Source organism: Schistocerca nitens, chromosome 1 (genome assembly GCF_023898315.1).
Source record: "Schistocerca nitens isolate TAMUIC-IGC-003100 chromosome 1, iqSchNite1.1, whole genome shotgun sequence".
Taxonomy (NCBI): Eukaryota; Metazoa; Arthropoda; class Insecta; order Orthoptera; family Acrididae; genus Schistocerca; species Schistocerca nitens.
The window spans coordinates 409,161,861-409,175,338 of record NC_064614.1 but is presented as its reverse complement, the minus strand read 5'-3'; the positions used below and the strand labels follow the sequence as shown (position 1 = coordinate 409,175,338).

The window sequence follows — 13,478 nt, the reverse complement described above, 5'->3', positions numbered from 1 at the left end:
GGCACAGGATAATGACAGGAGAAAGAAGAAAAGATCGGATCAGTTTTTTACACCCAAGACACAGAGGACGTCCATTTGCAACACGACGCGCAAACCGATAGAGTTTCTAGTTGGAATGTCCAAGCCACAGAGTCACGAGAGCTACGCTTACTTAAATACGATGTGGCACAAGAATTTTCAGCCAGCAATTCAGGTATAGGTTTCCCGTGGTTTCCTAAAATAATTTGAAGTAAATGGGGGGATGATTGTTTTGAAAAGGTAACAGCGAATGTCGTTCTCCAATATAACCTGGGTGTCCATCGTTGATGACATCGACGTCAATAGCTCGCTAAACTCCTTTTTCTTCCATTAACTAATTTTTGGAAAAAGTTTAGTGCGATGATACTGAGCTCATGCGGCTCATAACATGAACTTAAATAAAATGGCTGTTCCAGGAACATCATTGGTAGCTCTTTGATCCAGTACTTTTGACTGTGTATAGTTAAATTTTGTCACTGAGTTTGCGCGCTAGACGTTAGACAGATGTTTACTTACTTAAGGTTGCTACTGTTCTGTATGTTCTTCAGTCAAACAATTTGTGAAGATGTCTCAGCAAATTTCATTCGTGATATAGGATATGTTCCGCCTCGGTAGCTGAAGGAAGGAAGATTGGGATTAACGTCCCGTCGACATCGAGGCCATTAGAGACGGAGCACGAGCTCGGATTGTGTCAAGGATGGGGAAGGAAATCGGTCGTGCCCTTTCAAGGGAAACATCCCGGCATTTGCCTGCGGCGATTTAGGGAAGTCACAGAGAACCTAAACCTGGATGGCTGGACGCCGGTTTGAACCGTCATCCTCTCTAATGCGAGTCCAATGTGCTAACCACGGCGACATCTCGCTCGGTCTCCGTAGATGAGTGGTCACTGCGACTGCCATGCGGAGGATTCGTGTTGGATTGCCAATACTGCCAGCCATTTTCTCCAGGCGGAAGGACTGGCATGGGGTGCACGCAGCGTCGTGAGGCCGACTGAGGAGCTACTCGACCGATTAGTAGCGGTTCCATGGTCAAGAAACCCGACAACGACCGGGAGAGCGGTATGCTGACCCCATGTCCCTCCATACCGCACCCAATAATGCCTATGGCAGAGGATGGCATAGCGTTCGCTCGGGCCCGATTGGTCCGCCTTGGGCCAGAATGGGAACTTTCTTTTTTAGATAGACTCCCATAAAGGTTTCACTCATTTTCAGAAAAGCTTATCCAGAGAATCATAAATACAATCCTCTACATATTTAAGAAACATCATTATCATCCTCACGTCGGTGGTCCATTTCCTTCAGATATTTTCTTGAAACACTGACGCAGGCCTCGAAACTTGGCGCCTTCGTCTGCTCTCTTCTGCAGCTTGCAGTGACTCACACAAGTGCTGAATGTTGGATCGACACACTTACAGGACGTAATGGTACCGTCTTGACGGCACCTGGCCACGGCGGCCTCAGGGCCAGACGGCCTAGCCCGGCCCCGGCCACGCGACCTTTGACATTTGGGAGACCGGGCCGTCTCCCCTCCACCGGCGCGGGCCAATCGATAGCAGGAGTGACGTCACGGTGCGGGTCACGTGGTCGCGCTGTGCCGCAGCACACTATCCGTCCCTCCCCTCCCTTCGCACCTCGCCGTCCTTGTAAGAGCCCTGCGGGGCTGTACGGCACGAGGCAGGTCGGGGTGTCTTGCCGAGCGGCGGACGGCTCGGGGAATCCCCGTCCCCACGCCACTCTTGTCTTTCCAGAGACACTTCGAATTTATAGATTGTGCGATATGGCCAAAACTATGTTACGTTACATTACAGCCCTCTTTCAGCTTAGCTTCTTGTAGAATATGTTTCATACAGTCATCACTCAATAAATGAATATGGGAGAATAGTGAGACTTTCAATGTCTTAATAACTGACATCTACGATGAAACTTTAAGTGTAGCGTCACTGTCTCTGTCGTAAAAGTCACTCTCAGAGGTTACCGAGCGATGTGGTGCAGAGGTTAGCGCACTGGACTCTCACTCGGGAGGACGGCGGCTCAAACCCGCGTCCGGCCATCAACGTTTAGGTTTTCGTTATTTCCCTAAATCGCTCAAGGCAAATGCCGGATGGTTTCCTAGAAAGGGCACGTCAAATTTCCTTTTCAATCTTTGACACAATCCTAGCTTGTGTTCCGTCTTTAATGATCTCGATGTCGACGGGTCGTCAAACCCAAACTTCCTTCTTTCTGACAAACTGCCTATTGGCTTCTGTCTCGGGTTCTTCGGCCGACGTTCATCTAATGATTAGATGAACGTCGGCCGATGAACCCGAGACAGAAGCCAATAAGCAGTTTGTCAACAAGTGGCCACGAAAGCCTTAACAATTTTGTATTCCTTCTTTCTTTCCTTAACCTCAGAGGTTCCTCGAGGGAAAAGTTCAGCAGTTCATCGACTTAGAAAGAATCATAAAAGACGGCTGATTCGCCTTCTACTGTTGCCAGATAGGGTGGTCAGTTACAGCTCATCAACAATATGTCACATTTCACCAGCATTTGTTCGAGACAGAAGCAACAAGTAGAAGAATGGAACCAAAAGTTTGCTATAGTGTACTAACGTGACAGACTGTGAGTAACGTGACATACTCGCTTGTCAGCTGATTGGATCTCATTTACCTGCCGACGTAATTGTACATTTCTATATTCGTCATTTATAAACTTGCTTATTAACAGATAAGTAGTCAGGAATAATAAGGAATTTTTTGAACTCCATTAAAGTCGAATGGTGTTGTTGACTGATGAACGTGACGTGCCACGTATTTGGTGAGAGGTTTTATCACTGATTTGTATTTTGCTAGTCAGGTGCGAATGTTGTGTTTTACGTGTAACTGTTTTCATGTAAGATTCTGAGTGCGTGTATAATGTAGCGTCGTGTCTGTGTAGATGGTGATAATGAGAGTGAACGCGAGGGAGGGGTCCAGCGAAAAACACATAAGCTACTCTTTCCCGGTAACGTGACAGCCGCCGAGTTTCACGTCCATGTTTGACGGACGGTGTCACGTGGTGTCACTGAAGGCATTGCCGGTGTGTTGAGGATTTCACTTACAACATCCGGACAAAGTCTGGTGACGCAAAAAATTTGAGTCATACGGCTTTGTCCTTACTATCCGAATAGTTGTGATGAAAATATCTTGTACAACCCAGACCTAAACATATATGTTTGGGGGCGAGCACCATCTCAGAAGTGTTTAGTTTCGACGAAAGCGGTTATGTTAAGTGCAGTGGTATCCATAGCTCTATTAAATATGAAGTCACTCATGGGTAAGAAAGTTCAGAAGATGAATATCGTAGGGCTGCAGACACTAAGGCATACGATCAGTACTCGTAAACGGCTCTTGAGGAAACCCGCTAGTACGTAAATGACGATGAAACTAAGGTGTCATGAAGCTCATTTGCTACCGATGCTGACCGTCTGTCTTCACTGGAAGACTTCAGTACTATCTCATTTTAAATTTATTCATCTCCGATCTTAAACTAGCCAACATTTCAACGCCGTTAACTATGACTCTCTGCTTTACTTAAATGCGAATAGCTTACAATCAAATAATATGACGGTATTATCTTGTTTCAGGCAAGCACAGCAGTCTGAGCTGGGTCGCACCAATATCCTTCGCTCTGTCTTACTAAGGGTTCATTACTGTATTTAGTTAAGACTTAATGTACTATCCGATATAAAAATTATTAGGTGGAAACTAAGTAGATTCTGTGTTGACATGCTAGTGTTAATCCTAAAACAAAGATGCTGATTTAGCCTTCATATTGGCTAGGTTAGTCTACAACTTTTGTTATACTCATTCAAGAATGGTGCAACTGATGTTCTCAGTAGCTTCCAAACCGGTGACCGGTATTCTGGAGGAGGGAGACTTAACGCTTCCGCCCGACAGCCTAGATTTTGACTTCCTCGCTTTCCTTGAAGTATTTCAGGTTACACAAGAAAAGTTCTTTTAAAAAAATGTTGTAATCGTTTCTTTGCGGCGTCGCTGACAATTATAGTCTGTACTCAAGTCTCCAAAGACGTCGATGTTGACGGGTTTTAGGCTTCATAATTGCTTAGAATTTTCGTACGGGAGATGAATGAGAGACATCACCTACAATCTCCTGAAAAGCTCAGAATTAACAGTTAGAACAGGTTATGTTCAAAATATAATCCATGTAGTTCACGTTTCGCATGATCTCTAAGGTAATCCAGGTAAACGCGAAAATAATATAAAAAAAGCCACTCTCAATTCGAAACTTCCTGGCAGATTAAAACTGTGTGCCGTACCAAGACTCGAACTCGGGAACTTTGCCTTTCGCGGGCATGTGCTCTACCAACTGAGCTACCCAAGCACGACTTAAGCCCCGTCCTCACAGCTCTAATTCCGCCAGTACCTCGTCTCCTACCTTCCAAACTTCACAGAAGCTCTCCTGCGAACCTTGCAAAACTAGCACTCCTGGAAGAAAGGATATTGCGGAGACATGGCTTAGCCACAGCATGGGGGATGTTTCTAGAATGAAATTTTCACTCTGCAGCGGAGTGTGCGCTGATATGAAACTTCCTGGCAGATTAAAACTGTGTGCCGGACGAGTATCGAACACGGGACCTTTGCCTTTCGCGAGCAAGTGCTCTACCAAATGAGCTACCCAAGCACGACTCACGCCCCGTCCTCACAGTTTTAATTCCGCCAGTACCTCGTCTCCTACCTTCCAAACTTGGGTAGCTCAGTTGGTAGAGCACTTTCCCGCGAAAGGCAAAGATCCCGAGTTCGAGTCTCGGTCCGGCACACAGATTAATCTGCAGGAAGTTTCATATCAGCGCACAATCCGCTGTAGAGTGAAAATTTCATTCTAGACACTCTCAATTCCTTCGTTCAATCCACCTTAACCCTAAGAAGAAGAAGAAAAAAAAAAAAACGCAACCCTCTTAAATACTGCTTTGGACAAGCATATCAAACAGGGTGACCACTCCTATTTCTTGTGTGAAAAAAGAACTCTCAGGCTGGCCTAGTTACCATTTCCTATTCGTTTATTCTCTCTTCACAACTGGCAAAGCACAGTCGTCAAAGCGAATCCGACGGTTTGAACTTCCAACTTCCCGCACGGATAGCTTAAGGTGCATAAGATACACTTGGAAGCCAACCGGCTCATGAGCGATTACGTTTCTCGCAGGTGTGTGCTTTTTCTTGCTGGACACGAGCTGCTGGTTTTCCTGGTGAGCACAAAGAGGCGAGGCTCAGTGCGGGCCGCACTGCTGCGTACTCGCAGTGTCTACGCGCTCGCAAGTACAGGAGGTGGGCAAAAATACGGAAACACCAAAAGCAGAACGCGTTAACAAACCTAATACGACGCAGAAAACCGTTAAAATTCAAAAGAGCTTACACTCGTCCCAGTATTGATAAATAAAGGTCTTGTATGGTTTTCAAGGGAATCTTATAGCCTGTAGAATAGTGGCAAATTCAGGTAACGGCGATAGAGGTGGGTAGCGATCAAGCACCGTCCTCTCCAAAGTAGATCACAGAGGCTCAATTTTATCGAAATCTGATGACTGTGGTGACAAATCGACCTCGTGACCACAAAACAAATCGTGGACGATGGGAACTGTGTGAACAGCGGCCCTGTCTTCTTGAAACACAGCGCTACCATTAGAGAACATTGTTCCGTGGGGTGGACCTGACCAGCCAAACTGACCGCACAATCTGTAGCAGTAATGCGACCTTGCAGAGTACCCGTGGAGCCCATGGGATACGACGTTAAGGCTGGCCAAATCTTGACCGAAGCTCCGCCATACTTCCACTCCTGGGACGTAAACTCGGCTAGAAGTTTGAAGTTGTATGAAACAAGACTCATCCGACCAAATGACTTTCTTGCATAGCTCCAACGCCTTCGGCATCACATTTTCCTTTTACGGGGATTTGCATCTCGAATGTGCGATTTTGTAATGTCAGCTCGCCCTGCAATCCCGAGCTTCTGTTTCGGTGCTGACAACATTCAGCAGTGATTTTTGCAGCTGTCGTTCTCTTATTTTTCGTCACAGTCCCTTCAATGACAGTCTGCCACGATCGCTCGACATACACTTTCGTCCGCGTTGTGACTTAGCAGATGATATTTTCCGCTTTCCCTGTTCAAATTTTCAAATGTGTGTGAATTCCTAAGGGACCATACTGCTTAGGTCATCGGTCTCTAGACTAACCTACTACTTAAAGTAACTTATACTAAGAACAACACACATTCACCCTTCCCGAGCGGGCCGCTGTAGCCCAGCGGTTCTGGGCGCTTCAGTCCGGAACCGCGCTGCTGTTGCGGTCGCAGGTTCGAATCCTGCCTCGGGCATGGATTTGTGTGATGTACATAGGTTGGATAGGTTTAAGTAGTTCTAAGTCTAGGGGACTGATGACCTCAGATGTTAAGTCCAATAGTGCTTACAATGGAACCTCCCCATCGCACCCCCCCCTCAGATTTATTTACAAGTTGGTACAGTGCATAGGCCTTGAAAAACTGAACACAGATCAGTCGAGAAAACAGGAAGAAATTGTGTGGAACTATGAAAAAATAAGCAATATATACAAACTGAGTAGTCCATGCGGAAGATAAGCAACATCAAGGACTGTGTGAGCTCAGGTGTGCCGTGGTCCTGTGGTTAGCGTCAGCAGCTGCGGACCGAGAGGTCTTTGGTTCAAGTCTCCCCTCGAGTGAAAAGTTTAATTTTTTATATAATCAACTTGGCTCTCCAAAATTCCAGGACATGTTCAGATTTTCTTGGACATATGCAGGATTTGACGGTCTAAACACGGCAAAATTTGAAAACGTTAAAAACATGTTTTGACAGAGCACAGGGAAAACTGTGCGACCGGGAAACTGTTGCTTTCATTTGTTGCAGTTTATGTGACAAACTCTTATGTTTTCATCACCTTTTTGGGAGTGATTATCACATCCACAAGAAAACCGAAATCGGGCAAGGTAGAAGAATCTTTTTACCCACTCGCCAAGTGTACAAGTTAGGTGGGTCGACAACATATTCCTGTCATGTGACGCATATGCCGTCACCAGTGTCGTATAGGATATATCAGACGTGTTTTCCTGTGGAGGAATCGGTTGACCTATGACCTTGCGATCATATGTTTCGGTTCCCATTGGAGAGGCACGGTCTTTCGTCAACTAATCGCACGGTTTTGCGGTGCGGTCGCAAAACATAGACACTAAACTTATTACAGTGAACAGAGACGTCAATGAACGAACGGACAGATCATAATTTTGCAGAAATAAAGAAAGTAAAATTTGCATTCGAGGGAAAACTTGAACGGAGGACCTCTCGTTCCGCAGCTGCTCACGCTAACCACGGGACCACGGCGCTCCTGAGATCACACTCTCCTTGATGTTGCTTATCTTCCGCATGGACTACTCAGTTTGTATATTTTGCTTATTTTTTTTCATAGTTCCACACAACTTCTTCCAGTTTTCTCGATTGATCTGTGTCCAGTTTTTCAAGGCGTATCCACTGTGACAACTTATAACTAAATCTGAGGGGGATGCGATGGGGAGGTTCCCTTCTTAGAGCCATTTGAACCAATCATCCCGAGGGAGGACTCGAACTTCCGGCGTGAGGTGCCGTGCAATCCGTAACATGGCGCATCTAACCGCGCGGACACTCCGCGTGTCTCCGCTTTCCCTGTATGCGGTATAAATCTCCAATACGGTGCCTTCTGGAAGACCAAACGCTTCAGCTACCTTGGCTACGTAAGCACCCAGTATACGAGCACCGACTGGCACTTGCAACGTATTGAGGTCATTACACAGGTGCCGTTCGTCGTCAAACACAACAGCGTAACCTGCAAGCTTAGCTGGCATCTGCATTTATGTTGAACCGTGCATTTCTCGCGGTTTTTCCATATTTTGTCCAATCCCTCTACAGTATGTGACTCACAAAGTGCTCACGCGAGGCTCTGTGTGTCAGTGTTTCCCCGAGCGTTTGCGTACATGTTGATCATAAGTGTGTTCGTAACCCATGTTCTGTTCTGAATGGCTCGCTCCTATTTCGTTCCTGTCTTTTATGTGACGGGGAAACGGTGTTACCCCTGTGTGATACCTCTCAGAAGTACAAAACCTTTCTCTTTATACATCGAGTGACGGTTATTATACGACATCATACTCTTATGTCTCTGCACTCAGTAAACTTCTATGTTATCTAATGTTGGCGGTGGAAACCTACTCATTTACATCTCTCCAGTTTCTTTAAAATTCAGCTTTAGGGATTGGCCGACCTAGGCAGTTTTATGTCCTCTTTTCGTCAGCACCTAGCGTGTGAGCAGTGGTTACGGAAGTGAATTTCTGTTCGAGAAATAGGGTCTTAGAACCCCATAATGTAGAATTTTCGTAGACATTACTTATTTCAGGAAACTCTGGAATGCTTCCTCCAACTTGGCCATAGTCGATTTGCTACCGTTTCCTTAAAACAAGAATTTATTCACTGGTACAATCACACCAAATTTCAACAGAAGTGTCAGCTTTCGGTTGTCACCGTCATCTTCACTGAAGCGCATGGCCACAACCGACAATTTCTATTAAATTTTGCATGACTGCGCCAGTGAACAAATCACGAGAAAAAGACAATTTGATCAATCAAAGATTGACCCGCATGAAGACAGTAATGTCATCTTTAACATTTAATTCTACCGTCCTTTAAAAAGTATGCCGTTTCTCGGTTCCCTACGTGATCCACACCAATGAACCGTTATCCTAACACAACCTCACTTGATTAAGTTCTGCAAATGTTTGACGTATTGTACTGCCGAAATGAGAAATATATGTGTTTTTGTACATTAAGCAGTCACGTAGATAGAAGTTGTGTACCAACAGCCTATAAAAATTACAATATACCTTATATTTGTAGAACACGTTGTCTGTTTCCTCACTTTATTAGCTTCTGATCCACAGCAAACTACAATTCCTCCACGTGCGGCATTTTGAAAGGTGGGCTCTAAGTTGTACAGTGTGCTTGTTTCGTTTTTAATCGGCATAATTTACAAGGGCACGTAGCTGTCTCGTGCAGCTGTCGGGTGCATATTTCAAGGCTCTACAGCCAATTAGAAAGAGGAAAAGATTAAAAAAGGAAAAAATAAAACGACCAAGAATGCAAGCGCAGCTCCAATCAGGACGGGGAATCTATGCGAGTATCGATCCCGGGACGGTGGCGGCGCGCTGGGAAGCTGCAACGCCGTAATGGCTGGCCGTGCGTCGTAAAGCGTCGCGCGCTAAGTGCTCCGCTCATAAGAATGCCCAGATTGTGCAGACGAGGCCGCCGTGGACGCTGACCGAGGGCCGCTATTAGCCCCTCGCGGCTGGATGCACCCGGCGCACGCAGCGCAAAATAGGGGGTGAGACGGCTGAAACAGGCCACACAAAAAACATTCAGAAGAGTAAACATAGCAAGCTCCCGTTTTTCCCATGTTATATGGGACAGTGGCGAATTTTCTGACCTACATAAGTAATTTTTAACTTTGTAGCTGCCGAATTATGACACTCATTTCTGAAATGATAATTAAATCAACACCCTAGCTGCAAACATGCGTTGATATTCAACTTTGGGGACATGTTGAAAATGTGTGCCCTGACCGGAACTCGAACCCAGGATCTCCTGCTTACATGGCAGACGCTCTAGCCATCTGAGCCACCGATGACACGGAGGATAATGCGCCTGCAGGGACTTATCCCTTGCACGCTCCCCGTAAGACCCACATTACCAATATGTCCACACCACCACATTCGTTGTGTGTCTAATAGATGTTTGCCCATCACACTTATTACTCGTTGCAGATTAATCTACCAAGCCCGTACGAGTTGGGGCATAGCGTGTGCGTTCGCACAAGAAGGTCAATGGCTGGATAGCCATGTTTTAACTATATATGAAGCTAGTACCTGTTCCCGAAAGAATAGATACCATGATGACGGTGCAACTTCTCTAGAATGAAATTATAATTAAATCGACACCCTATCTGCAATCAGGCGTTGATATACATCACTGGGGACATGTTGAAAATGTGTGCCCCGACTGGGACTCGAACCCAGGATCTCCTGCTTATATGGCAGATGCTCTATCCATCTGAGCCACCGAGGGCACAGAGGATAGTGTGCCTGCAGGGACTTACCCTTGCACGCTCCCCATGAGACCCACATTCCCAAACATCTATTAGGCGCTCTACAAATGTAGTGGTGTTGACCTGTTGGGAATATGGGTCTCACGGGGAGGGTGCAAGGGATAAGTCCCTGCTGGCGCACTATCCTCTGTGCCCTCGGTGGCTCAGATGGATAGAGCGTCTGCCATGTAAGCAGGAGATCCCGGTTTCGAGTCCCAGTTGGCGCACACATTTTCAACATGTCCCCAGTGGTGTATACCAATGCCTGTTTGCAGGTAGGGTGACGATTTAATTATCATTTCATTCTATAGAAGCTGCACGGTCATCAATAGTATCTATTCTTTCGGGAACAGATACTACGTTCATATATAGACACTAATATCGTTTTTTTTCCCTATGGCGTTGGAAAGGGCCGTTAAAAAGGACTTCAGCTAGATACATGTGCAAAACTTGATGATCAGCCGGCCGATGTGGCCCAGCGGTTCTCGGCGCTACAGTCTGGAACCGTGCGACCGCTACGGTCGCAGGTTCGAGTCCTGCCTCGGGCATGGATGTGTGTGATGTTCTTAGGTTAGTTAGGTTTAATTAGTTCTAAGTTCTAGAGGACTGATGACCTCAGAAGTTAAGTCCCATAGTGCTCAGAGCCATTTGAACCATTTTTGAGCCAAACCTTGATCAAAGACATCCGGTCACCTATTAGTGGGGATTAATATGGAGTGCGTGCACTCTGCTGGGGGCACTTTCAATGTGTCTAAATGTCTGTGGACGAATGGCAACCTATTCTTCCTCAAGAGCCGAAACAACAGAAGGTAGTGATGTTGGACACTGGGGTGTGGAGCGAAGTCAACGTTCTAACTCATCCTAATGCGTTCCACTGGCTTCACGTCGGAACTTCGGGCAGACCAGTCCATTTCAGGAATGTTATTGTCCACAAACCATTGCCCCACAGATGGTGCTCCATGACAAAGTGCATTGTCATGCTGACAGAAACAATAATCGTCTCTGAACTGTTCCCCTAATGACAACAGTACACAATGCCGCGAAATGTGTTCTTATTTCAACATCTACATCTACGTGATTACTCAGGTATTCACAATAAAGTGCCTGGCAGAGGGTTCAGTGAAGCTACTTCAAGCTGCACCTCTACCGTTCCACTCCCGAACGGCACGCGGGAAAAACGAGCACTTAAATTTTTCTGTACGAGCCCTGGTTTCTCTTATTTTATCGTGATGTTCATTTCTCCCTATATAGTTGGGTGCCAACAGAATGTTTTCGCAATCGGAGCAGAAAACTAGTGATTGAAATTTCATGAGAAGATCCCGTCGCAACGAAAAAGCCTTTGTTTTAATGATTGCCACTCCAATTCACGTATCATGTCTATGATACTACCTCCCCTATTTCACGATAATACAAAACGAGCTGCCCTTCTTTGTACTTTTTCGCTGTCATCCGTCAGTCCCACCTGATTCGGATCCCACACAGCACAGCAATACTCCAGAACAGGGCGGACGAGCGTAGTGTAAGCAGTCTCTTTGGTAGACCTGTTGCACCTTCTAAGTGTTCTGCCAATGAATCGCAGTCTTTGGTTAGCTCTACCCACAATATTATCTATGTGATCGTTCCAATTTAGGTTATTTGTAATTGTAATCCCTAAGTATTTAGCTGAATTTACAGCCTTCAGGTTTTGTGACTTATAGCGTAATCGAAATTTAGCTGATTTCTTTTAGTACTCATGTTAATAACTTCACAGTTTTCGTTATTCAGGGTCAATTGCCACATTTCGCACCATACAGATATCTTATCTAAATAATTTTTGCAAGTCGTTTTGATCATCTGATGACTTTACAAGACGGTAAATGACAGCGTCATCTGCAAACAATCGAAGACGACTACTCAGATTGTCTCATATATCCTTAATATAGATCAGGAACAATATAAGGCCTATAACACTTCCTTGGGGAACGCCGGATATTACTTCTGTTTTACTCGAAGTCTTTCCGTCTATTACTACGAACGGTGTCCTTTCTGACAGGAAATCACAAATGCAGTCGCACAACTGAGGCGATATTCCGTAGGCACGCAGTTTGGTTAGAAGACGCTTGTGAGGAACGGTGTCGAAAGCCTTCTGGAAATCTAATCTTGCGCATTTAGTGTTTACTGAAGGTCAGTCAGAGGACCACACTGTTATCACTAAAAACAGAGCCTTCCGTAACACCACGTCCTCCGTACGTCACTGTTGATGCAGCACCTGATGGCAGGAAACGTTCCCCAGGTATTCGCCAAACGTGAACGCCTCCATCGGATTTCCACAGGGTATAGCGCTACGCGTCACTCAGAACCACTCTTTTCCAGTCATCCACTGTCCAGTGGCGTTGTTCTTTGCACCACCGCAAGCGTCGCTTATCACTGACTATGCAAATGTTAGGTTTATGAGGAGCTACTCGACGATTGTACCCCATCAGTTTTAACACAATACGGACAGGATGAACTAGATGGATTTCTGGCAGCACTTTGGATGGTTGAAATGGCTCTAAGCACTATGGGACTTAACATCTGAGTAAAACAGAACTACTTAAACCTAACTAACCTAAGGACAACACACATCCATGCCCGAGGCAGGATTCGAACCTGCGACCGTAGCAGCAGCGCAGTTCCGGACTGAAGCGCCTAGAACCGCTCGGCCACAGCGGCCGGCAGCACTTTGGAGTTCTCAGGTGATACCTTACGCTCATTTCAAGCGATTTTTTACATCCACCTTCCGCAATGCTCGACGGTCGCTATCCGTCAGTACGTGAGATCTGCTTGGTCTTGGTTAAGCAGTGGTTGTTCCTTCGCATTTCCACTCAGAATGACATCATCGACGGTCGACTTGGGCAGCTTTAGAAGGGTTGAAATGCCCCTGATTGGTGTGTTCCTCAGGTGACATTCAGTGACCAATCCACTGAGCCGTCCTGACCGACACAGTCCACTGTTACTCTTTCTCCGCTGACAACACAACACTCCCTGTCCCTTTATATAGTGGCTGGTCGGCCTCTCGGGACTTCCAGTGGCCAGTTCAACATTACATAGGGGTGTCCGGCTACTTTTGATCAGATAGTGTAGTATGAAGATAACGGCGTCGCAAACTACTGTCCCGCTGACGGGAGAAGAGATCGCACAAACGTCCGCCGCTTTGTACCTGATTTAAGCAGTCTTCCACATCCACAACAGAGGCACAAGTACCTCCAACCTCCAGAATCTGAGCTAAATGGTTCAAATGGCTCTGAGCACCATGGGACTTAGCATCTGAGGTCATCAGTCCCCTAACCCAAGGACAGCACAC

At 46.0% G+C, this 13,478-nt stretch overlaps 1 protein-coding gene and 1 non-coding gene across 2 annotated transcripts in view; both read right to left on the bottom strand.

Moving 5' to 3' along the window:
* Nucleotides 1-13,478, bottom strand: part of LOC126249742 (uncharacterized) — a 415,388-nt gene that overhangs the window by 224,961 nt on the left and 176,949 nt on the right. The gene's annotated exons all lie outside the window — the stretch shown is intronic.
* Trnai-uau (transfer RNA isoleucine (anticodon UAU)) lies at nt 10,064-10,138 on the bottom strand. The gene has a single exon. It is a non-coding gene; the product is annotated as a tRNA-Ile (tRNA).